The following is a 27,266-nucleotide window of genomic DNA, read 5'->3' on the forward strand; positions in this document are numbered from 1 at the left end:
GAATAAAATGACACTATAAATGCCCCTTGAAAATGTTGTGGAGGTCGCAGTAGCTGAACAAGACGGTATTAATGCCCCTTGGAGAAGTGGTGGCGGTCGCAGTAGCTTTACAAGACGGTTTTAATGACTCTTTGAAGAGATGTGGAGGACACAGTGGAATAAAAAACAATATCAATGCCCCTTGAAAATGTGGTGGAGGTCGCAGTAGCTTAACAAGACCGTTTTAATGCCCCTTGGAAAACACGTGGAGGTCGCAGTAGAATAAAAAGACAATATCAATGCCCCTGAAAAATGTGGAGGAGGTCGCAGTAGCTTAACAAGACCGTTTTAATGCCCCTTGGAAGAGACGTGGAGGTGGCAGTGGAATGAAAAGACAATATCAATGCCCCTTGGAAGAGTGGTGGAGGTTGCAGTAGCTTAACAAGACGGTTTTAATGCCCCTTGGAAAAGTGGTGGAGGTTGCAGTAGCTTAACAAGACAGTTTTAATGCCCCATGGAGAAGTGGTGGAGGTCGCAGTAGCTTAACAAGATGGTTTTAATGCCCCTTGGAAGAGACATGGCGGTCGTAGTTGAATAAAAAGACAATATCGATGCCTCTTGAAAATGTGTTGGAGGTCGCAGTAGCTTAACAAGATGGTTTTAATGCCCCTTGGAGAAGTGGTGGAGGTCGCATTAGCTTAACAAGATGGTTTTAATACCAATTGGAAGAGACGTGGAGGTCGCAGTGGAATAAAAAGACAATATCAATGCCCCTTGAAAGTGTGGTGCAGGTCGCAGTATCTTAACAACACGGTTTTATTGACCCTTGGAGAAATGGTGGAAGTCGCAGTAGCTTAACAAGATGGTTTTAATGCCCCTTGGAAAAGTGGTGGAGGTTGCAGTAGCTTAACAAGATGGTTTTAATGCCCCATGGAAGAGACGTGGAGGTCGCAGTGGAATAAAAAGACAATATCAATGCCCCTGGAAAATATGGTGGAGGTCGCAGTAGCTGAACAAGACAGTTTTAATGCCCCTTGGAGAAATGGTGGAGGTCACAGTAGCTTAACAAGACGGTTTTAATGCCCCTTGGAAAAGTGGTGGAGGTTGCAGTAGCTTAACAAGATGGTTTTAATGCCCCATGGAAGAGACGTGGAGGTCGCAGTGGAATAAAAAGACAATATCAATGCCCCTGGAAAATGTGGTGGAGGTCGCAGTAGCTGAACAAGACAGTTTTAATGCCCCTTGGAGAAGTCGTGGAGGTCACAGTGGAATAAAAAGACAATATCAATGCCCCTTGGAAGAGACGTGGAAGTCGCAGTAGCTTAACAAGATGGTTTTAATGCCACTTGGAAAAGTGGTGGAGGTTGCAGTAGCTTAACAAGACAGTTTTAATGCCCCTTGGAGAAGTGGTGGAGGTTGCAGTAGCTTAACAAGATGGTTTTAATGCCCCTTGGAGAAGTGGTGGAGGTCGCAGTAGCTTAACAAGACGGTTTTAATTCCCCTTGGAAGAGACATGGAGGTCGCTGTGGAATAAAAAGACTATATCAATGCCCCTTGAAAATGTGGTGGCGGTCGCAGTAGCTTAACAAGACAGTTTTAATGCCCCTTGGAGAAGTGGTGGAGGTCGCAGTAGCTTAACAGGATGGTTTTAATGCCCTTTGGAAGAGACGTGGAGGTCGCAATTGAATAAAAAGACACTATCAATGCCCCTTGAAAATGTTGTGGAGGTCGCAGTAGCTTAACAAGACGGTTTTAATGCCCCTTGGAGAAGTGGTGGAAGTCGCAGTAGCTTAACAAGATGGTTTTAATGCCCCTTGGAAAAGTTGTAGATGTCGCAGTAGCTTAACAAGATGGTTTTATTGCCCCATGGAAGAGACATGGAGGTCCAATTTAATAAAAAGACAATATCAATGCCACTGGAAAATGTGGTGGAGGTCGCAGTAGCTAAACAAGACAGTTTTAATGCCCCTTGGAGAAGTGGTGGAGGTCACAGTAGCTTAACAAGAAGGTTTTAATGCCCCTTCGAAGAGCGGTGGAGGTCACAGTGGAATAAAAAGACAATATCAATGCCCCTTGAAAATGTAGTGGAGGTCGCAGTAGCTTAACAAGATGGTTTTAATGCCCCTTGGAGTAGAGGTGGAGGTCGCAGTAGCTTAACAAGACGGTTTTAATGCCCCTTGGAAGAGACGTGGAGGTCGCAGTGGAATAAAAAACAATATCAATGCCCCTTGAAAATGTGGTGCAGGTCGCTGTAGCTGAACAAGACGGTTTTATTGCCCCTTGGTGAAGTGGTGGAGGTCACAGTAGCTTAACAAGATGGTTTTAATGCCCCTTCGAAGAGCGGTGGATGTCACAGTGGAATAAAAAGACAATATCAATGCCTCTTGGAAGAGACGTGGAAGTCGCAGTAGCTTAACAAGATGGTTTTAATGCCACTTGGAAAAGTGGTGGAGGTTGCAGTAGCTTAACAAGATGGTTTTAATGTCCCTTGGAAGAGACGTGGAGGTCGCAGTTGAATAAAAAGACAATATCAATGCCCCTTGAAAATGTGGTGGAGGTTGCAGTAGCTTAACAAGACGGTTTTAAAGCCCCTTGGAAGAGACGTGGAGGTCGCAGTGGAATAAAAAACAATATCAATGCCCCTTGAAAATGTGGTGCAGGTCGCTGTAGCTGAACAAGACGTTTTTTTTGCCCCTTGGAGAAGTGGTGGAGGTCACAGTAGCTTAACAAGATGGTTTTAATGCCCCTTCGAAGAGCGGTGGATGTCACAGTGGAATAAAAAGACAATATCAATGCCTCTTGGAAGAGACGTGGAAGTCGCAGTAGCTTAACAAGATGGTTTTAATGCCACTTGGAAAAGTGGTGGAGGTTGCAGTATCTTAAAAAGACGGTTTTAATGCCGCTTGGAGAAGTGGTGGAGTTTGCAGTAGCTTAACAAGATGGTTTTAATGCCCCTTGGAAGAGACGTGGAGGTCGCAGTTGAATAAAAAGACAATATCAATGCCCCTTGAAAATGTGGTGGAGGTTGCAGTAGCTTAACAAGACGGTTTTAATGCCCCTTGGAGAAGTGGTGGAGGTCGCAGTAGCTTAACAAGACGGTTTTAATGCCCCTTGGAAAAGTGGTGGAGGTCGCAGTAGCTTAACAAGACGGTTTTAATGCCCCTTGGAAAAGTGGTGGAGGTCGCAGTAGCTTAACAAGATGGTTTTAATGCCCCTTTGAGAAGTGGTGGAGGTCGCAGTCGCTTAACAAGACGGTTTTAATGCCCCTTGGAAGAGACATGGAGGTCGCAGTGGAATAAAAAGACAATATCAATGCCCCTTGAAAATGTAGTGGAGGTCGCAGTAGCTTAACAAGATGGTTTTAATGCCCCTTGGAGTAGAGGTGGAGGTCGCAGTAGCTTAACCGGACGGTTTTAATGCCCCTTGGAAGAGACGTGGAGGTCGCAGTGGAATAAAAAACAATATCAATGCCCCTTGAAAATGTGGTGCAGGTCGCTGTAGCTGAACAAGACGGTTTTATTGCCCTTTGGAGAAGTGGTGGAGGTCACAGTAGCTTAACAAGATGGTTTTAATGCCCCTACGAAGAGCGGTGGAGGTCACAGTGGAATAAAAAGACAATATCAATGCCCCTTGGAAGAGACGTGGAAGTCGCAGTAGCTTAACAAGATGGTTTTAATGCCACTTGGAAAAGTGGTGGAGGTTGCAGTATCTTAACAAGACGGTTTTAATGCCCCTTGGAGAAGTGGTGGAGGTCGCAGTAGCTTAACAAGATGGTTTTAATGCCACTTGGAAAAGTGGTGGAGGTTGCAGTAGCTTAACAAGACGGTTTTAATGCCCCTTGGAGAAGTGGTGGAGGTCGCAGCAGCTTAACAAGATGGTTTTAATGCCCCTTGGAAAAGTGGTGGAGGTCGCAGTAGCTTAACAAGATGGTTTTAATGCCCCTTTGAGAAGTGGTGGAGGTCGCAGTAGCTTAACAAGATGGTTTTAATGCCCCTTGGAAGAGACATGGAGGTCGCAGTTGAATAAAAAGACAATATCAATGCCCCTTGAAAATGTAATGGAGGTCGCAGTTGCTTAACAAGATGGTTTTAATGCCCCTTGGAGTAGTGGTGGAGGTCGCAGTAGCTTAACAAGACGGTTTTAATGCCCCTTGGAAGAGACGTGGAGGTCGCAGTGGAATAAAATACAATATCAATGCCCCTTGAAAATGTGGTACAGGTCGCTGTAGCTGAACAAGACGGTTTTATTGCCCCTTGGAGAAGTGGTGGAGGTCGCAGTAGCTTTACAAGACGGTTTTAATGCCCCTCGGAAGAGTGGTGGAGGTCACAGTAGCTTATCAAGATGGTTTTAATGCCCCATGGAAGAGACGTGGAGGTCGCAGTTGAATAAAAAGAAAATATCAATGCCCCTTGAAAATGTGGTGGAGGTTGCAGTAGCTTAACAAGACGGTTTTAATGCCCCTTGGAGAAGTGGTGGAGGTCGCAGTAGCTTAACAAGACGGTTTTAATGCCCCTTGGAAAAGTGGTGGAGGTCGCAGTAGCTTAACAAGATGGTTTTAATGCCCCTTTGAGAAGTGGTGGAGGTCGCAGTAGCTTAACAAGACGGTTTTAATGCCCCTTGGAAGAGACATGGAGGTCGCAGTGGAATAAAAAGACAATATCAATGCCCCTTGAAAATGTAGTGGAGGTCGCAGTAGCTTAACAAGATGGTTTTAATGCCCCTTGGAGTAGAGGTGGAGGTCGCAGTAGCTTAACAAGACGGTTTTAATGCCCCTTGGAAGAGACGTGGAGGTCGCAGTGGAATAAAAAACAATATCAATGCCCCTTGAAAATGTGGTGCAGGTCGCTGTAGCTGAACAAGACGGTTTTATTGCCCCTTGGAGAAGTGGTGGAGGTCACAGTAGCTTAACAAGATGGTTTTAATGCCCCTTCGAAGAGCGGTGGATGTCACAGTGGAATAAAAAGACAATGTCAATGCCCCTTGGAATAGACGTGGAAGTCGCAGTAGCTTAACAAGATGGTTTTAATGCCACTTGGAAAAGTGGTGGAGGTTGCAGTATCTTAACAAGACGGTTTTAATGCCCCTTGGAGAAGTGGTGGAGGTCGCAGTAGCTTAACAAGATGGTTTTAATGCCACTTGGAAAAGTGGTGGAGGTTGCAGTAGCTAACAAGACGGTTTTAATGCCCCTTGGAAAAGTGGTGAAGGTCGCAGCAGCTTAACAAGACGGTTTTAATGCCCCTTGGAAAAGTGGTGGAGGTCGCAGTAGTTTAACAAGATGGTTTTAATGACCCTTTGAGAAGTGGTGGAGGTCGCAGTAGCTTAACAAGACGGTTTTAATGCCCCTTGGAAGAGACATGGAGGTCGCAGTTGAATAAAAAGACAATATCAATGCCCCTTGAAAATGTAGTGGAGGTCGCAGTTGCTTAACAAGATGGTTTTAATGCCCCTTGGAGTAGTGGTGGAGGTAGCAGTAGCTTAACAATACGGTTTTAATGCCCCTTGGAAGAGACGTGGTGGTCGCAGTGGAATAAAAAACAATATCAATGCCCCTTGAAAATGTGGTACAGGTTGCTGTAGCTGAACAAGATGGTTTTATTGCCCCTTGGAGAAGTGGTGGAGGTCGCAGTAGCTTTACAAGACAGTTTTAATGCCCCTCGGAAGAGTGGTGGAGGTCACAGTAGCCTAAAAAGATGGTTTTAATGCCCCTTGGAAAAGTGGTGGAGGTCGCAGTAGCTTATCAAGATGGTTGTAATGCCCCTTGGAAAAGTGGTGGATGTCGCAGTAGCTTAACAAGATGGTTTTAATGCCCCATGGAAGAGACGTGGAGGTCGCAGTTGAATAAAAAGACAATATCAATGCCCCTGGAAAATGTGGTGGAGGTCGCAGTAGCTGAACAAGACAGTTTTAATGCCCCTTGGAGAAGTGGTGGAGGTCCCAGTAGCTTAACAAGACGGTTTTAATGCCCCTTCAAAGAGCGGTGGAGGTCACAGTGGAATAAAAAGACAATATCAATGCCCCTTGGAAGAGACGTGGAAGTCGCAGTAGCTTAACAAGATGGTTTCAATGCCCCTTGGAGTAGTGGTGGAGGTCTTAGTAGCTTAACAAGACGGTTTTAATGCCCCTTGGAAGAGACGTGGAGGTCGCAGTGGAATAAAAAACAATATCAATGCCCCTTAAAAATGTGGTGCAGGTCGCTGTAGCTGAACAAGACGGTTTTAATGCCCCTTCGAGAAGTGGTGGAGGTCGCAGCAGCTTTATAAGACGGTTTTAATGACCCTTGGAAGAGACGTGGAGGTCGCAGTGGAATAAAAAACAATATCAATGCCCCTTGAAAATGTGGTGCAGGTCGCTGTAGCTGAATAAGACAGTTTTAATGCCCCTTGGAGAAGTGGTGGAGGTCACAGTAGCTTTACAAGATGGTTTTAATGCCCCTTGGAAGAGTGGTGGAGGTCACAGTAGCTTAAAAAGACGGTTTAAATGCCCATTGGAAGAAACGTGGAGATCACAGTGGAATAAAAAGACAATATCAATGCCCCTGGGAAAAGTGGTGGAGGTCGCAGTAGCTTAACAAGATGGTCTTAATGCCCCTTGGAAGAGACGTGGAGGTTGCAGTAGCTTAACAATATGGTTTACATGCCCATTGGAAGAGCCATGCATTACAGCATCTTAAAAACATTATTCCCATTATTGAGGAGTGGGTCTCCCATAGTCTTTGTCTTTGCCTTCCAAGCAAAAGCTGCCAAAAATTAGGACGGAAGAACTTGCAATGTTGGCAACATGGACCAAGGTCACCCTGGTGGTATAGCGGTGGTGGAGGCAGAGGATAAGGAGAAGAGCATAATACAGCCAAAATGAGGAAGCGTATACCCATGTGTGGGTTTGAAGCGGTGCATGGGAATACACCTCCTGAAATAACACAGTGGAATTGACTTTATGTTACTCTGCTGTCATTTGGTGGTGATGAGAAGTCTGGCCCAATCCTGCCCTTGTTTATTTTGATAAGGGTCAGCTTGTCAGCATTGTCAGTTGACAGGCGAGTACGCTTATCTGTTATAATTCCCCCAGCGGCACTAAAAACACGCTCCGATAACACGCTAGCGGCAGGGCAGGCCAGGACCTCCAAGGCGTGCAGAGCGAGTTCATTCCAAGTGTCCAGCTTGGATACCCAAAAATTAAAAGGCACAGAGGAATCACGGAGGACACTGGTATGGTCGGCAAGGTACTCCCTCACCATCTTTTGAAACTTTCCACTCCTTGCGAAAGCACCCCACGCCTCAGGGACTGTAAGCTGGGCGGGTCTCATAAAACTGTCCCAGAATGCTGACAGAATGTTGACAGTGTTCCCCTGCCTCTGCTGGATTGGAGTTGCATCTCTCTTGCCTGTACGCCTTGGTTGGGCAACGAACTGTGACCTCTGCCGCTAGCGTGTTCAGATGGGAATTTTTTTAACAGTTCTGCAGCAAGGGCCTTCTGGTACTGCCCCATTTTTGTAGAACTCTCCACCTCAGGAATAAGAGAGTGAAAGTTCTCCTTGTAGCGGGGGTTTAAAAGTATCACCAACCAGTAATGACTGTCACCCAACATTTTTACAACACGAGGGTCACGTTAAGGCAGCGTAACATAAAGTCAGCCATGCGTGCCAGACCTGTAATGGGCAAGACTTCCGTGTCCTCACCAAGATCATGACTGACCATGCTCTCCTCCTCCTCCCCCCTGTGCTCAGACCACCCATGCTGAACCGATGGTATGACAGTTGTACAGGTACTACCGTCTACAGCGCATGATACCAGCTCCTGTTCTTCCTCCTCCTCCTCCTCCTCTCCCTCATTGTCCCCCAATGCACATTGGGATGAGATGAGGCTGGGCTGTGTGTAATCGCCCTCTACGGCTTCTTGATCCATCTCATCATACTCTGGCTGCAATGCCTCCTCTTTAATTCTCTGCAGAGTACGTTGCAAAAGACAGACAAGTGGAATGCTGACGCTAATGATGGTGTCATCGCCACTCACCATCTTGGTGGAATCCTCAAAGTTTGTCAGGATGGTACATATGTCAGACATCCAGGTCCACTCTAGAGGTCTTATGTGTGGAGTCTGACCTGAATATCGAAGGCTTGTTGCAGCTGGTACTCCACAACTGCTCTCTTCTGCTCACAAACCCTTGGCAACATGTGGAGGGTAGAGTTCCAACGTGTGGGGACATTACACACCAGTCGGTGTGCCGGAAGCTGTAAATGCTGCTGCAACACAGCAAGGGTGGCGGAAGCTGTAGCCATCTTGTGAAAATGAGCTGACAGGCAGCGTACTATGACGAGCAGATCTGGCAACTCAGGGTATGATTTAAGAAACTGCTGAACCACGAGGTTAAGCACATGAGCCAGGCATGGTACGTGTGTGATCTCGCCACACCTCAGAGCCGCCACCAGGTTACGGCCATTGTCACACATGACCATGCCTGGATGTAGGTTCAGTGATCTCAGCCACAGATCTGCCTGCTCTTTCACAGCTGTCCACAACTCACAAGTAGAGTTAAGCCACCCCCGTAGTGTTCGAGTTCGGTTCGGTTCGTCGTACACCCGTATGCTCGCCGAACGGTTCGTCGAACTGTTCATCGAACACCTTTAAAATCAATGGCAGGCAAACAAAAACACATAGAAACACATAGAAAACACCTTCAAAGGTGTCCAAAACCTGACAAACTGCTCAGAAGACACAACTAACACATGGAAAAGTGACAAGTACATATAGTCATGCGAAAAGAAAAGAAGTGGAGGAGTAAAAGCAGGGGTAGACACAGATATAGGCATGTCATGCCCTTCTAAAACCAAAAAAGTGCGAAGCTGACACGGCCAGTCCATTCCTACCCGTGCGACCTCTCCCAATACGGGTGCCTGTCCGCTGGTGGGTCGAGCGAGCCCCCCTGCGGTGGAGGCAGGTCTAAGCTTTTTAATTTAAATTGTCTCTGTAATTTGAATGAGTACACTTTAAATCCTTTTACAAGGATCTATTGGAGGGCAAGTCTGATGCCAGCAGCCGCCTGAATTCCAGCTCAAGTAGCGTCCACTAAAGCTGCTGCAGTTAAAAAGCTTTTATAAGGATCGAGCTTGGTGGTCCACCGCAAGGCGTCCTACCACCAGTCCCAGCCCCTGTGACTTGGGGTGCCTCCCCAATGCTCTTCACTGAGTGTCCCGGGGGCCCGAAGCATTTCCTTTGAAAAAATTAAGTGTCCAAACTACAGGTGGTGTAGCTTGCTTAACAGGTGGGATAATCCACTGACTAGCAGACACTGCTACTAGGTTCAAAGTATTTCCTGGGCTAGATGAAGTTAAAAATTGGTAATTAGATCTACAGGCGGTGGCTACTCCGCTGACTAGCAGACACTGCTACTAGGCCCAAAGTATTGCCTGGGCTAGATGCAGTTAAAAATTTGTAATTAGATACTCTCGTTGGATGCTAAGAAAGCATTCCACAGAGTCTCCTGGCACGCCATATATTATTCTCTTAAAAAGCTTGGGGTAGGGGTCTAGGGGACCCTTTTATAGCCAAAATCATGGCCCTGTATCGCAATCCATCAGCTAGGCTGAAGATAAATGGAACATTTTCATCACCTTTCATAATCACCAATGGAACAAGGCAGGGATGTCCTCTGTCCTCTCTCTTATACATCCTAGTGATGGAGCACCTGCTCTCATCAATTCGCGATAACCCCAATATTAGGTGGATTGAGGTGGGAGGCACCGAGTACAAGGGCTCTGCATTTGCTGATGATGTCCTAGTATATATCACTCAATCACATATATCCATCCCTGCAGTTATGGCTGAAATAGTTCACTTTGTTACATGGTCAAATTTTAAAATCAATGCAGCGAAGTCTGAGGCCCTCGATGTCTCCCCCCCCAAATCCATACAGGATTCCATCCAGTCCAACTTTCCCTTTGCCTGGCCCTCACAGGGTATCAAATACTTAGGAATTCGTATTCATAGAGACCTCTCCCATCTATTTTATCTTAATTTGAGCCCTTTATTGAACAACCCCAAAAAGATCTTACTTCTTGGATTGTGAAGGATTTTTTCTGGTTCGGCAGAATAAGTATACTAAAAATGAACGTTCTACCTAAACTCTTATACCTCTTCCAAACCATTCCCGTGGTAATTCCCACAAATTTTTGGAAAAGACTACGCAGTAGATTTTAGTCTCCCCAGGATGACACAGGTGGGGCAGATGGTGGTTGTCCCGGGCCGCTAGGCCGCATTGTAGTGTAGCACCCTGAGGATTCGGCTGCTACAGGGGTATTACACCTCAAGCCAGAGGTGTGGTATTCCACTCCCGGGTAAGGATGGAGTGTGGAACTGAGCTCAGTAGGCTGCATGCACTACATACATCCCATTTCCGGGGGACAGATCAACGGTACTCCCACCAGTATATGTGCAGGTACGACAGCGTCTGTCCCTGGCTGGAGTGGGAGGGGGTGGAACATCCCAGTAGTGTAGGGGCAGATAGGGGGAGTAGTCTGGGTAAAGCTAGGAGCTCATTGGGTGCTAGTCACCTGTAGTGTTGAGCCACCCCCGTAGTGTTCGAGTTCGGTTCGGTTCGTCGAACACCCGTGTGTTCGCCGAACTGTTCGTCGAACTGTTCGTCGAACACCTTCGAACACCGTTAAAACCAATGGCAGGCAAACAAAAACACATAGAAACACATAGAAAACACCTTCAAAGGTGTCCAAAAGCTGACAAACTGCTCAGAAGACACAACTAACACATGGAAAAGTGACAAGTACATATAGTCATGCGAAAATAAAAGAGGTGGAGGAGTAAAAGGAGGGGGAGACTAGTGTTGAGCCACCCCCGTAGTGTTCGAGTTCGGTTCGGTTCGTCGAACACCCGTGTGTTCGCCGAACTGTTCGTCGAACTGTTCGTCGAACACCTTCGAACACCGTTTAAACCAATGGTAGGCAAACAAAAACACATAGAAACACATAGAAAACACCTTCAAAGGTGTCCAAAAGCTGACAAACTGCTCAGAAGACACAACTAACACATGGAAAAGTGACAAGTACATATAGTCATGCGAAAAGAAAAGAGGTGGAGGAGTAAAAGGAGGGGGAGACACAGATATAGGCATGTCATGCCCTTCTAAAATCCAAAAAGTGAGAAGCCGAGACGGCCAGTCCGCTCCTGCCCGTGCCACCTCCGTGTCGCCGGGTTTGTGCCAGAGCCGTGGTGAACCCTGACGGCCAGCCCCCCTCTCCCAATACTGGTGCCTGTCCGCTGGTGGGTCGAGAGAGCCCCCCTGTGGTGGAGGCAGCTCTAAGCTTTTTAATTTAAATTGTCCCTCTAATTTGAATGAATACACTTTAAATCCATTTACAAGGATCTATTGGAGGGCAAGTCTCATGCCAGCAGCCGCGTAATTCGAGCTCCAGTAGCGTCCACTAAAGCTGCTCAGTTAAAAAGCTTTTATAAGGATCGAGCTCGGCTGTCCACCGCAAGGCATCCTAGTGCCAGTCCCAGCCCCTATGCCTTGGGGTGCCTCCTGATGCTCTTCACTAAGTATCCCGTGGTCCCGAAGCATTTCCTTTGAAAAAATTAAGTGTCCAAACTACAGGTGGTGTAGCTTGCTTAACAGCCGGGATAATCCGCTGACTAGCAGACACTGCTACTAGGCACAAAGTATTTCCTGGGCTAGATGCAGTTAAAAATTTGTAAGTAGATACTCTCGTTGGATGCTGAGAAAGCATTCCATAGAGTCTCCTGGCACGCCATATATGATTCTCTTAAAAAGCTTGGGGTAGGGGTCTAGGGGACCCTTTTATAGCCAAAATCACGGCCCTGTATCACAATACGTCACCTAGGCTGAAGATAAATGGAACTGTAGCACCGAGGGCTCGGTTGCTACAGACGTATTGCACCTCACCCAGAGGTGTGATATCTCACTCTCAGATAAGGATGGAGTGTGGATCAGGACCCGACACCTGCATGCATTACACCACATTGCCGTGGGGCAGGGCGACCAATATGCCCCTGAGATGGGCACGACAGTCCCTGTCCCTGGCTGGAGTGGGGGGAGGGAACACTGAGGAAGGGGAACCCTGCAGTGCAGGAGCAGGGAGGAAGCAGTTCCTGGGTGCATTGAGAAGGGAGTATAAAAGGTGGGCACCATCTTAGTTCAGTGCAGAGAAGTCTGAGCAGAAGTGGCAGGGAGCAGGGGCTCTGCATGAGCTCTGCTCCGGAGGCGGGCCTAGTAACAGAGGCCCAGGCCTGCAAGAGGGAGAAGAAAGGAAGAGGAGCGGAGAAGGCTCCAGAAACGAGGAATGAAGGGATCCCAGGGGTGCGGACGGGCGAGTCGCCACCGCACGCCCGAATCCACCTGCGTGGAGGGGTCAGGCCAAAGGGGGAGACCGGTCCCCGAACTAGTGGAGGCAGTAAACGACCCTCATCTAGAAACCGGAGGCTCTGACATTTTATGTGGCGCAGCCCCTTGCTCCACCCGCTAGGAAGGCACCACATAGGGTCAGGGAAACTGGCGCCAAGTTTACCAAGAGGAGGCCCGAGGCAGCCGGACAGAAGTGTTGGTAAGAAAGGCCAGACAAAGGACACACAAAGGGGGTCCTGTGAAGCGCTCCAAAGTTATCTGGGAGTTGTCTGAGCCCCTCACCTGGTGAGCACAGTACGACGTGGGCAGCCGTTACCTGCAGACGTGGTCTGGATAATAAGAACTGTGAGTAAAGGCCCTGAACTGCATCACTGACTCCGTGTCGTTACTGCTGCTGCCCTGCACCATCACCCCCATCCTCCGCATACACTGCCCTGAGGCTATACTCCTCCCGTGGGGAGTTATGCTACGCTCTGCTGCACCCACAACACCAGCCTTAGCGGTCTGCCCTGTAGCGGCGGTTCACTCTGACCGCAATCCACGGGTGGCGTAGTCGGACATTTAAACATCAAAACCACATAAATAGTTCCGCCACTGGTTTGACCGCACTGAGCCACGGAACCGGATCGCCGCCACGAAGACTACAACCACCAGCATCCACCAAAAAGGGTCCGGCTCCGGGTGTCCCAAGGCCCAGGGGGTGCGTCAGAACATTTTCATCACCTTTCACAATCACCAATGGGACAAGGCAGGGATGTCCTCTGTCCCCTCTCTTATACATCCTAGTGACGGAGCACCTGCTCTCATCAATTCGCCATAACCCCAATATTAGGTGGATTGAGGTGGGAGGCACCGAGTACAAGTGCTCTCTATTTGCTGATGATGTCCTAGTATATATCACTCAATCACATATATCCATCCCTGCTGTTATGGCTGAAATAGATCACTTTGTTACATGGTAAAATTTTAAAATCAATGCAGCGAAGTCTGAGGCCCTCGATGTCTCCCTCCCTAAATCCATATAGGATTCCATCCAGTCCAACTTTCCCTTTGCCTGGCCCTCACAGGGTATCAAATACTTAGGAATTCCTATTCATAGAGACCTCTCCCATCTATGTTATCTTAATTTTGGGCCCTTTATTGAACAATTCCATACAGACCACGGTTGGCAAGTTGGAACTGTGAGATTCACTACGTGCACCACTGGTATTTTGTGGAAAAGCACATGTAAGATTCTGCAACAGTCTCTGCTGATACTCCTGCATGCGTGCATCCCTTTCTATGGCAGGAATAATTTCTGCAAATTTACTTTTGTACCGGGGATCTAACAGTGTGGCAACCCAGTAGTCAGGATTATTTCTAATTCTCACAATTCGAGGGTCATGTTGCAGGTAGTGCAGCAAGAAGGCACTCATGTGTGTTGCGCATCCAGGAGCACCAAGTCCCTGTTGTGTTGGTGGCGAGGTAACAATCATGCTTCCTTCCTCTGTCCTCTCCCCCCAACCTCGCACAACAGAAATGTGATCAAGGTCTCCCTCATCTGATGAGTCTTCCATCAGTTCGTCCTCCACTTCTTCCTGGGCTCCTACACCTTCCTCACTAGTTTGGCTGCTACCATGCGCCCTGGTAAAATCATCTCCCCCACCCTCACATGCCTGCCGCCCTGGTGCTGCCGACCGTCTGGACCTTGCAGATGTTAGCCCTTCCGCATACAACTCCTCCTCCTCTACTTCCTCCACCTCCTCTTGTGCCACCACCTGACTCCGAATTCTGTTTAACATGTGCTCCAGCATGTAAATCACCGGAATAGTCATGCTGATAATGGCATCGTCAGCACTAAACATCTTCGTCGCCATTTCAAAACTGTGCAGAAGGGTGCATAGGTCCCTGATCTGAGACCACTCCTCCAGCGTGATTTGCCCCACCTCTGAATCTCGTTGGCCCAGGCTATACGTCAGAACGTATTGCACCAGGGCTTGTCGGTGCTGCCACAGTCGCTGCAACATGTGCAGAGTTGAATTCCACCGGGTAGGCACATCGCATTTTAGCCGGTGAAGTGGCAGGCCCAACGACTTCTGTAGAGATGTAAGTCGCTGAGCTGCGGGATGCGAACGGCGGAAGTGAGCACACAGCGACCGTGCCCTCTGCAGAAGGCCATCTAGTCTGGGATAGTGGGCTAAAAATTGCTGGACAACCAGGTTCAACACGTGAGCCATAAAAGGCACGTGTGTGACATTGCCCCGGCGAAGGGCCGCACCCAGGTTTGCAGCATTGTCGCACACGGCCTTCCCTGGTTTCAGGTCCAGTGGAGACAACCATTCATGAAATTGGTTCTCCAGAGCTGACCACAACTCCTCAGCTGTGTGACTCACATTTCCCAGACATTTCAATGTAAAAACCGCCTGATGACGTTGAGCCCTACTGCCAGCATAGTAAGGAGGTGTGCAGGATCCCTTCTGCGCAGTTAGAAAGCTTGTGGCATGACCAGACAGGCTTTGGGTGCAGGTGGAAGATCGAGAGGAGGTTGAGGAGGCAGAAGCAGTGGAGGAAAAATGACATAAAGAGGATTGACGCACAACTCGTGGGGACGGCAAGACTTGGACAGCAGCCCCTTGTCCTGCTGTCACCATAGTTACCCAGTGCCCAGTCAGCGACATGTAACGCCCCTGTCCATGCCTACTCGTCCAAGTGTCTGTGGTGAAATGCACTCTGTCACACACAGAGTTTCTCAAAGAAGCGGTGATGTTGTGTGCGACATGCTGGTGGAGCGCAGGCACACCTTTCTTTGAGAAGTAGTGCCGACGGGGCATCTGGTACTGGGGCACTGCGACGGACATAAGGTCTCGAAAATCCTCTGTGTCCACCAGGTGGAAAGGCAGCATTTCTGTAGCCAAGAGCTTGCAGATGGTGAAATTCAACCTCTTAGCTTTCTCATGGCTAGGAGGAAATGGTCTTTTACTTGTCCACATCTGAGGGACCGAGGGCTGGCTATTGTGCTTAGACGGGGTTGATAAGGGTGTCCCCGGCAAACTGCCGGTCTGTGAGGAAGATGCAGGCGGACATGTTAGGTTGCCTTGATCCAAAGGTGGTGCTATCGATGTCGGACAGCGCTCAAGACCAGCTGGTGTTACCACCTCCAAAGAAAATGATGACCTGCCAATCACGCTGGCTGTTGCGGGTAAAGAGGTGGCAGGTCTGCGCCCCAAAACAGGTGTGACTGCTGTCCCCCCAGTCACAGAGGATGAAGAGGCCGCGGATGCACAAGATATGGCAGACGGTGGTTGGCCCGGCCGGCTAGACCGCATTGTAGCACACTGAGCTTCCCACTGCAACTTATGCTTCATGTCCATGTGCCGGTTCATGCATGAAGTACTCAAACTATGTATTTTTTGGCCTCTACTTAGCTTTTGCTGACAAATGTTACAGATAACACGAGTTGGGTCATCTTTATCGATCTGAAAAAATGCCCAGGCTATGCAAGGCTTAGCACCCATGCGACCTGAAGAGCCACCACGACTTGTGGTGAGAGGCAGAGTTGTGTTTGAGGATGCAGTTGTTGACGTGCTTCCAGTACTACGTCTCTGTCCAGGAAGGCGCAACCTGACCTCGTCGTCACTAGCATCTTCCTCCACCTCCTCTGCTGACCTCATCTCTTGGCTGACTGTGGGTTGACAGTAAGTGGGATCTCCGACCTCATCATCATCACCCTGTGCGTTATCACACCCGTCGTCCTCAGAGCCAACCTGTTCCTGCCCTGACAAAAAACTAAAGTTGTCGCTCCAATCAGGTATTTGAGTCTTATCATCGTCTTCCTCATTGTCTCCACCAACAGGAGTTACAGTTTGGGAATGAGGGTCTACATTATGGTCAGAACCTTCTGCGTCTGGTCCTGGATCCGACTCATAAAGATTCTGGGCATCAGTGCAGATCATTTCCTCGTCTGGATTCACAGAAGCGCTGGAGTCGACCTCTGATTCCCAGGCTATAGTATGAGTAAACAGATCTGCAGACTCAACCATCTTTTCTACCTCATACTCAGACGGGCAGCTGGAGATTTGGGAGCTGTGAGGAAGCAAGTGCGATTTGGGTGACACCTTTGAGGACTGTAGTATTTGTGATGTTGAAGTTGATGTGGAGGAGAGCCCACTTAAAGGAGCACTTGATATCCGTTGAAGCACCTGCTGTTTTTGTGCATCATCTGGAATTTGTAGCGATTGGCGTGGCCGTAAGAAAGGGATCTTATCACATTGTCCGCTAAAAGAAGTAGACATTTTAGTTTGGCTGGAAGATGGTCTTTCCTCTGCACCTACCCCACGGACACAACCTTTTTTCCCCTTCCCAACACGCCTATTCCCCTTTCCACCAGCAGCAGGCCTTTTTCCACTCATTTTGGTGGTTAACTAATTCACAACTCTGGAGTTGTTTGCACAAAAAAACAATGGATCGTAACCGAGCAGAGCTGAGTGGCCAAACTGTGGTATTAGGCCAAAACTATTGGCTGGGTTAGATGCAGAAAAAAATTATTTTTAATTTGCAACCTGATGGAGGTCAGTATAGATGGACTAATAGACCAAGTCCCACACACCGCTAGAAGCCCAAATATTTTTTCAGAGCTAGATGCAGAAATTTTTTTTATTCAATTTGCAACCTGATGGAGGTCACTATAGATGGACTAATAGACCAAGTCCCACACACTGCTAGAAGCCCAAATATTTTTTCAGAGCTAGATGCAGAAAAAAATTATTTTTAATTTGCAACCTGATGGAGGTCAGTATAGATGGACTAATAGACCAAGTCCCACACACTGCTAGAAGCCCAAATATTTTTTCAGAGCTAGATGCAGAAAAAAATTATTTTTAATTTGCAACCTGATGGAGGTCAGTATAGATGGACTAATAGAACAAGTCCCACACGCTGCTAGAAGCCCAAATATTTTTTCAGAGATAAATGAAGAAAAAAATTATTTTTAATTTGCAACCTGATGGAGGTCAGTATAGATGGACTAATAGACCAAGTCCCACACACTGCTAGAAGCCCAAATATTTTTTCAGAGCTAGATGCAGAAAAAAATTATTTTTAATTTGCAACCTGATGGAGGTCAGTATAGATGGACTAATAGACCAAGTCCCACACACCGCTAGAAGCCCAAATATTTTTTCAGAGCTAGATGCAGAAAAAAATTATATTCAATTTGCAACCTGCTGGAGGTCAGTATAGAAGGACTAATAGAATAAGTCCCACACACTGCTAGAAGCCCAAATATTTTTTCAGAGCTAAATGAAGAAAAAAATTATTTTTAATTTGCAACCTGATGGAGGTCAGTATAGATGGACTAATAGACCAAGTCCCACACACTGCTAGAAGCCCAAATATTTTTTCAGAGCTAGATGCAGAAAAAAATTATATTCAGTTTGCAACCTGATGGAGGTCAGTATAGATGGACTAATAGAATGATGCTATGCCCAAAAGATTTTACTTCACTAGGTGCAGTAAAAAAATTGGTATTCTATACACAGGTGGTATATCTTGCAACACAGATAGGCTACTCCACTGACTAACACACTCTGCAATAGGCCAAAAAGGATTAGCTTTGCTAGATTCAGCCAAATGCTGTGAAAAAAACTTGCACAGCACTGGCACAGACCTGCCTGGCAAAAACTGATAGGAACTGATGTAACCTAGTCCTGAAAAGGACTCCAATTACAATTAGTCTTTACTCCCACAATCTATCTATTTAAGAGCACAGACCTGCCTGATAAAAGTCGTAGGAAATGCTGTAACCTAGTCCTTAAAAGGACTGCAATCACAACTATTCCCTACTCCCAAGCTATCTGTATATTTGTGCGAAAATTGGCTTGAAATTAACAAGGTATAGCGCACACAGCAACAGCGGTGCCGTCTAACACGCAGCTGCAGCAGTGAGAAAATGGTGGCGACGGGGAAAATGGCTTGGTCTTATAGGGCAAGGACATGTGACATACACTGCCAATCACACATGCCCTTGCTTGTGTGAAAAAAAGCACTTCGCTCCGTGTGTGCGCTGCTGATAGGCTGACAGATTGCACCTCCCCACTGCAAATGCGGGAAAGAGAAAAAAAAATGGAGATCTTCATTGTTCCTGCAGAGATCCATCCCCTGCCCCTCCCCCCGCCCCGCTGTACACTCAAACTGCGTATTAACATTAATTTTCATCATTACTGAGAAAAAATCCAGTTATGATTTTGGTGCACGAACAGTTATCGAACATAACCTCGAACAGCCGAATTTTTCTCAAATTGTTCGTGTTCGCCGACCGGCTCGAACACCGCCCAAAACAGCTCGAATTTGAGATTGGCGAACAGTTCGAGTAGAACAACGCTCATCTCTAGGGGAGACACAGATATAGGCATGTCATGCCCTTCTAAAATCCAAAAAGTGAGAAGCCGACACAACCAGTCCGCTCCTGCCCGTGCCACCTCCGTGTCGCCGGGTTTGTGCCAGAGCCGCGGTGAACCCTGATGGCCAGTCCCCCTCTCCCAATACTGGTGCCTGTCCGCTGGTGGGTCGAGCGAGCCCCCCTGTGGTGGAGGCAGCTCTAAGCTTTTTAATTTAAATTGTCTCTCTAATTTGAATGAATACACTTTAAATCCATTTACAAGGATCTATTGGAGGGCAAGTCTCATGCCAGCAGCCGCGTAATTCCAGCTCCAGTAGCGTCCACTAAAGCTGCTGCAGTTAAAAAGCTTTTATAAGGATCGAGCTCGGCTGTCCACCGCAAGGCATCCTACTGCCAGTCCCAGCCCCTATGCCTTGGGGTGCCTCCTGATGCTCTTCACTGAGTATCCCGTGGTCCCGAAGCATTTCCTTTGAAAAAATGAAGTGTCTAAACTACAGGTGGTGTAGCTTGCTTAACAGCCGGGATAATCCGCTGACTAGCAGACACTGCTACTAGGCACAAAGTATTTCCTGGGCTAGATGCAGTTAAAAATTTGTAATTAGATACTCTCGTTGGATGCTGAGAAAGCATTCCATAGAGTCTCCTGGCACGCCATATATGATTCTCTTAAAAAGCTTGGGGTAGGGGTCTAGGGGACCCTTTTATAGCCAAAATCACGGCCCTGTATCGCAATACGTCACCTAGGCTGAAGAAAATTGGAACTGTAGCACCCTGAGGGCTCGGTTGCTACAGACGTATTGCACCTCACCCAGAGGTGTGATATCTCACTCTCAGGTAAGGATGGAGTGTGGATCAGGACCCGACACCTGCATGAATTACACCACATTGCCGTGGGGCAGGGCGACCAATATGCCCCTGAGATGGGCACGACAGTCAATGTCCCTGGCTGGAGTGGGGGGAGGGAACACTGAGGAAGGGGAACCCTGTAGTGCAGGAGCAGGGAGGAAGCAGTTCCGGGGTGCATTGAGAAGGGAGTATAAAAGGTGGGCACCATCTTAGTTCAGTGCAGAGAAGTCTGAGCAGAAGTGGCAGGGAGCAGGGGCTCTGCATGAGCTCTGCTCCGGAGGCGGGCCTAGTAACAGAGGCCCAGGCCTGGAAGAGGTAGAAGGAAGGAAGAGGAGCGGAGAAGGCTCCAGGAACGAGGAATGAAGGGATCCCAGGGGTGCGGACGGGCGAGTCGCCACCGCACGCCCGAATCCACCTGCGTGGAGGGGTCAGGCCAAAGGGGGAGACCGGTCCCCGAACTAGTGGAGGCAGGAAACGACCCTCAGCTAGAAACCGGAGGCTCTGACATTTTATGTGGCGCAGCCCCTCGCTACACCCGCTAGGAAGGCACCACATAGGGTCAGGGAAACTGGCGCCAAGTTTACCAAGAGGAGGCCCGAGGCAGCCGGACAGAAGTGTTGGTAAGAAAGGCCAGACAAAGGACACACAAAGGGGGTCCTGTGAAGTGCTCCAAAGTTATCTGGGAGTTGTCTGAGCCCCTCACCTGGTGAGCACAGTACGACGTGGGCAGCCGTTACCTGCAGACGTGGTCTGGATAATAAGAACTGTGAGTAAAGGCCCTGGACTGCATCACTGACTCCGTGTCGTTACTGCTGCTGCCCTGCACCATCAACCCCATCCTCCGCATACACTGCCCTGAGGCTATAGTCCTCCCGTGGGGAGTTATGCTACGCTCTGCTGCACCCACAACACCAGCCTCAGCGGTCTGCCCTGTAGCGGCGGTTCACTCTGACCGCAATCCACGGGTGGCGTAGTCGGACATTTAAACATCAAAACCACATAAATAGTTCCGCCACTGGTTTGACCGCCCTGAGCCACGGAACCGGGTCGCCGCCACGAAGACTACAACCACCAGCATCCACCAAAAAGGGTCCGGCTCCGGGTGTCCCAAGGCCCAGGGGGTGCGTCAGAACATTTTCATCACCTTTCACAATCACCAATGGGACAAGGCAGGGATGTCCTCTGTCCCCTCTCTTATACATCCTAGTGACGGAGCACCTGCTCTCATCAATTCGCCATAACCCCAATATTAGGTGGATTGAGGTGGGAGGCACCGAGTACAAGTGCTCTCTATTTGCTGATGATGTCCTAGTATATATCACTCAATCACATATATCCATCCATGCTGTTATGAATGAAATAGATCACTTTGTTACATGGTAAAATTTTAAAATCAATGCAGCGAAGTCTGAGGCCCTCGATATCTCCCTCCCCAAATCCATATAGGATTCCATCCAGTCCAACTTTCCCTTTGCCTGGCCCTCACAGGGTATCAAATACTTAGGAATCCCTATTCATAGAGACCTCTCCCATCTATGTTATCTTAATTTTGGGCCCTTTATTGAACAATTCCATACAGACCACGGTTGGCAAGTTAGAACTGTAAGATTCACTACGTGAACCGCTGGTGTTTTGTGGAAAAGCACATGTACACCGCGTTCCAAATTATTATGCAAAAAGTGTTTAGGAGTGATAAGGGAAGAATTTGTTTGTTTGTCAGTTAAACTCATTGATGGTGATGTGTGTCAGGGCTCTTTATATCACTGTAAGCAATTGCAGACACCTGTGCTAATTAGTTTGGCAGGTGTGTCCAATGAAAGGCAAGACTACTTAAGAAGGCTCTCTCACATTATTAAGCAGCCTACATTTTCTGCCAAAATGGGAAAGAAAAAGGATGTGTCGGCTGCTGAGAAGCAACAAATTGTGGAGTGTTTAGGTCAAGGCATGACTACAATCAACATTGTGCGATGATCAGGATGAAGTGTCTTGGCAATCAAGAAGTATGTAGCTGATTCACAGTACACACGTGTGCGTGCTGATAAGGGCAAATTGAGGACTCTTTCCTACAGGCAATTACGTCAGGTTGAAAGAGCAGCGGCAAAAACGCCTTGTCATAGCAGCAGACAAGTTTTTGAAGCTGCTTGTGCCTCCAACGTCCCCCGAACAACAAGATGCAGGGTCCTTCAGAGGTTTGCAGCTGTGCATACGCCATCCTGTCGACCTCCTCTATCCACTTCACACAAGCAGAAATGGCTCCAGTGGGCCAAACATTACATGAAGACTGATTTCAAAACTGTTTTGTTCACGGATGAGTGCCGTGCAGCGCTCGATGGTCCAGATGGATGGAGTGGAGGATGGCTGGTTGATGGACACCCCACGCAAACACGGCTACAGCGCCAACAAGGAGGAGGTGGAGTAATGTTTTGGGCTGGAATCATGGGGAGAGAGATTGTCGGCCCCTTTAGGATCCCTGAAGGCGCTAAAGATGAACTCCATAATGTATGTGGATTTTCTCAAACAGCACTTCCTGCCATGGTTCAAGAAGAAGAACCGTGTATTTCACAGCAAGATCATTTTTCTGCATGATAATGCACCATCTCATGCTGCACATAAAACATCTGCATCTCTGGCTGATATGGGCATAAAAGGGGACAAACTTATGGTGTGACCCCCATGCTCCCCTGACCTCTACCCCATTCAGAACCTTTGGAGCATCATTAAAAGGAGTGTCTATGATGGCGGGAGGCAGTTCACATCTAAGCAACAGCTCTGGGAGGGTATTCTGTCCTCATGCAAAACAATTGAAGCAGAAACCATCCAAAACCTGACAAATTCAATGGACGAGAGAGTTCAGAAGCTCCTTTCGAACAAGGGGTCCTATGTGAAAATGTAACATCACCTAGAATAAAGTTTTGAGTTGAAAACTGTTTGATTTCAGTTTCTAACAACCTGCTAATGCTTATAATTTCAAAAATGACCATTTTTTTGGTCTTTATTAAAATGAAAAGGTTGATCGAAAAGTTTGGGGGATCTAAGAGTGTGGCAACCCAGTAGTCATGATTACTTCGAATTCTGACAATATGAGGGTCATGCTGCAGGTAGTGCATCAAGAAGGCACTTATGTGTCTTGCGCATCTCGGAGCCCCAAAATTATTTTCCGGGCTATATGCAGCTAAAAATTATTTTTGATTTTAAATCTGGTAGAGCTGATTATAGATGGCCTAATAGGATCAGTGCTGCACACTGCTACAAAGCCCAAATTATTTTCCAGTCAAGATACAGATAAACATGATTAGTAATTTGAAAGCTTAAAACGTTTGGTAGGGTGATTTTAACCAATCATCAAGCTTTTACTCTCCCCAGGATGACACAGGGGTAGAAAAGTCGTTTCGGATCCATGATTTGTTCATCTTTATGAACGTGAGTCTGTCTACATTATTAGTGGAGAGCCGCGTGCGCTTATCTGTCAGCACACCACCAGCAGCGCTGAACACACGTTCAGACAGAACGCTGGCTGCGGGGCATGACAAGATCTCCAAGGCGTAAGTGGCTAGCTCCGGCCATTTATCCAGATTGGAAGCCCAAAAAGAGCAAGGGTCCAGTGACACAGTCGTGGCTTCAATGTTTACTTGGAGATACTCCTGTACCATCGTCTCTAGGCGTTGACTATGTGTCAGACTTCTTGTCTCCTGTGGCCTTGCAAAGGAAGGGCTAAAAAAGTGGTGAAATGATTCCGCAAAATTGATGTTACCAGCAGATACTGTGGTTCTGTTACGGTTTGAGTGCTGAACACTTGACGGTCCCACGGTTGGCAAGTTGGAACTGTGAGATTCACTACGTGCACCACTGGTATTTTGTGGAAAAGCACATGTAAGATTCTGCAACAGTCTCTGCTGATACTCCTGCATGCGTGCATCCCTTTCTATGGCAGGAATAATTTCTGCAAATTTACTTTTGTACCGGGGATCTAACAGTGTGGCAACCCAGTAGTCAGGATTATTTCTAATTCTCACAATTCGAGGGTCATGTTGCAGGTAGTGCAGCAAGAAGGCACTCATGTGTGTTGCGCATCCAGGAGCACCAAGTCCCTGTTGTGTTGGTGGCGAGGTAACAATCATGCTTCCTTCCTCTGTCCTCTCCCCCCAACCTCGCACAACGGAAATGTGATCAAGGTCTCCCTCATCTGATGAGTCATCCATCAGTTCGTCCTCCACTTCTTCCTGGGCTCCTGCACCTTCCTCACTAGTTTGGCTGCTACCATGCGCCCTGGTAAAACCATCTCCCCCACCCTCACATGCCTGCCGCCTTGGTGCTGCCGACCTTCTGGACCTTGCAGATGTTAGCCCTTCCGCATACAACTCCTCCTCCTCTACTTCCTCCACCTCCTCTTGTGCCACCACCTGACTCCGAATTCTGTTTAACATGTGCTCCAGCATGTAAATCACCGGAATAGTCATGCTGATAATGGCATCGTCAGCACTAAACATCTTCGTCGCCATTTCAAAACTGTGCAGAAGGGTGCATAGGTCCCTGATCTGAGACCACTCCTCCAGCGTGATTTGCCCCACCTCTGAATCTCGTTGGCCCAGGCTATACGTCAGAACGTATTGCACCAGGGCTTATCGGTGCTGCCACAGTCGCTGCAACATGTGAAGAGTTGAATTCCACCTGGTAGGCACATCGCATTTTAGCCGGTGAAGTGGCAGGCCCAACGACTTCTGTAGAGATGTAAGTCGCTGAGCTGCGCGATGCGAACGGCGGAAGTGAGCACACAGCGACCGTGCCCTCTGCAGAAGGCCATCTAGTCTGGGATAGTGGGCTAAAAATTGCTGGACAACCAGGTTCAACACGTGAGCCATACAAGGCACGTGTGTGACATTGCCCCGGCGAAGGGCCGCACCCAGGTTTGCAGCATTGTCGCACACGGCCTTCCCTGGTTTCAGGTCCAGTGGAGACAACCATTCATGAAATTGGTTCTCCAGAGCTGACCACAACTCCTCAGCTGTGTGACTCACATTTCCCAGACATTTCAATGTAAAAACCGCCTGATGACGTTGAGCCCTACTGCCAGCATAGTAAGGAGGTGTGCAGGATCCCTTCTGCGCAGTTAGAAAGCTTGTGGCATGACCAGACAGGCTTTGGGTGCAGGTGGAAGACCGAGAGACGGTTGAGGAGGCAGAAGCAGTGGAGGAACTTTGACATAAAGAGGATTGACGCACAACTCGTGGGGACGGCAAGACTTGGACAGCAGCCCCTTGTCCTGCTGTCACCATAGTTACCCAGTGCCCAGTCAGCGACATGTAACGCCCCTGTCCATGCCTACTCGTCCAAGTGTCTGTGGTGAAATGCACCCTGTCACACACAGAGTTTCTCAAAGAAGCGGTGATGTTGTGTGCGACATGCTGGTGGAGCGCAGGCACACCTTTCTTTGAGAAGTAGTGCCGACTGGGCATCTGGTACTGGGGCACTGCGACGGACATAAGGTCTCGAAAATCCTCTGTGTCCACCAGGCGGAAAGGCAGCATTTCTGTAGCCAAGAGCTTGCAGATGGTGAAATTCAACCTCTTAGCTTTCTCATGGCTAGGAGGAAATGGTCTTTTACTTGTCCACATCTGAGGGACCGAGGGCTGGCTATTGTGCTTATACGGGGTTGATAAGGGTGTCCCCGGCAAACTGCCGGTCTGTGAGAAAGATGCAGGCGGACATGTTAGGTTGCCTTCATCCAAAGGTGGTGCTATCGATGTCGGACAGCGCTCAACACCAGCTGGTGTTACCACCTCCAAAGAAAATGATGACCTGCCAGTCACGCTGGCTGTTGCGGGTAAAGAGGTGGCAGGTCTGCGCCCCAAAACAGGTGTGACTGCTGTCCCCCCAGTCACAGAGGATGAAGAGGCCGCGGATGCACAAGATATGGCAGACGGTGGTTGGCCCGGCCGGCTAGGCCGCATTGTAGCACACTGAGCTTCCCACTGCAACTTATGCTTCATGTCCATGTGCCGGTTCATGCATGAAGTACTCAAACTATGTATTTTTTGGCCTCTACTTAGCTTTTGCTGACAAATGTTACAGATAACACGAGTTGGGTCATCTTTATCGATCTGAAAAAATGCCCAGGCTATGCAAGGCTTAGCACCCATGCGACCTGAAGAGCCACCACGACTTGTGGTGAGAGGCAGAGTTGTGTTTGAGGATGCAGTTGTTGACGTGCTTCCAGTACTACGTCTCTGTCCAGGAAGGCGCAACCTGACCTCGTCGTCACTAGCATCTTCCTCCACCTCCTCTGCTGACCTCATCTCTTGGCTGACTGTGGGTTGACAGTAAGTGGGATCTCCGACCTCATCATCATCACCCTGTGCGTTATCACACCCGTCGTCCTCAGAGCCAACCTGTTCCTGCCCTGACAAAAAACTAAAGTTGTCGCTCCAATCAGGTATTTGAGTCTAATCATCGTCTTCCTCATTGTCTCCACCAACAGGAGTTACAGTTTGGGAATGAGGGTCTACATTATGGTCAGAACCTTCTGCATCTGGTCCTGGATCCGACTCATAAAGATTCTGGGCATCAGTGCAGATCATTTCCTCGTCTGGATTCACAGAAGCGCTGGAGTCGACCTCTGATTCCCAGGCTATAGTATGAGTAAACAGCTCTGCAGACTCAACCATCTGTTCTACCTCATACTCAGACGGGCAGCTGGAGATTTGGGAGCTGTGAGGAAGCAAGTGCGATTTGGGTGACACCTTTGAGGACTGGAGTATTTGTGATGTTGAAGTTGATGTGGAGGAGAGCCCACTTAAAGGAGCACTTGATATCCGTTGAAGCACCTGCTGTTTTTGTGTCTCATCTGGAATTTGTAGCGATTGGCGTGGCCATAAGAAAGGGATCTTATCACATTGTCCGCTAAAAGAAGTAGACATTTTAGTTTGGCTGGAAGATGGTCTTTCTTCTGCAGATGTTACTGTTGCTTTAACACCTACCCCACGGACACAACCTTTTTTCCCCTTCCCAACACGCCTATTCCCCTTTCCACCAGCAGCAGGCCTTTTTCCACTCATTTTGGTGGTTAACTAATTCACAACTCTGGAGTTGTTTGCACAAAAAAACAATGGATGGTAACCGAGCAGAGCTGAGTGGCCAAACTGTGGTATTAGGCCAAAACTATTGGCTGGGTTAGATGCAGAAAAAAATTATTTTGAATTTGCAACCTGATGGAGGTCAGTATAGATGGACTAATAGAGAAAGTCCGACACACTTCTAGAAGGCCAAATATTTTTTCAGAGGTAGATGCAGAAAAAAATATATTCAGTTTGCAACCTGATGGAGGTCAGTATAGATGGACTAATACAACAAGTCCCACACACTGCTAGAAGCCCAAATATTTTTTCAGAGGTACTGTAGATGCAGATAAAAATTAGTTTTAATTTGCAACCTGATGGAGGTCAGTATAGATGGACTAATAGAGAAAGTCCGACACACTACTAGAAGGCCAAATATTTTTTCAGAGGTAGATGCAGAAAAAAATATATTCAGTTTGCAACCTGATGGAGGTCAGTATAGATGGATTAATAGAACAAGACCCACACACAGCTAGAAGCCCAATATTTTTTCAGAGGTAGATGCAGAAAAAACTATATTCAGTTTGCAACCTGATGGAGGTCAGTATAGATGGACTAATAGAACAAGTCCCACACACTGC

The sequence above is a fragment of the Phyllobates terribilis genome, unplaced genomic scaffold, assembly GCF_046119375.1.
Source record: "Phyllobates terribilis strain yellow unplaced genomic scaffold, ASM4611937v1 Scaffold_5__5_contigs__length_657084704, whole genome shotgun sequence".
Classification (NCBI taxonomy): domain Eukaryota; kingdom Metazoa; phylum Chordata; class Amphibia; order Anura; family Dendrobatidae; genus Phyllobates; species Phyllobates terribilis.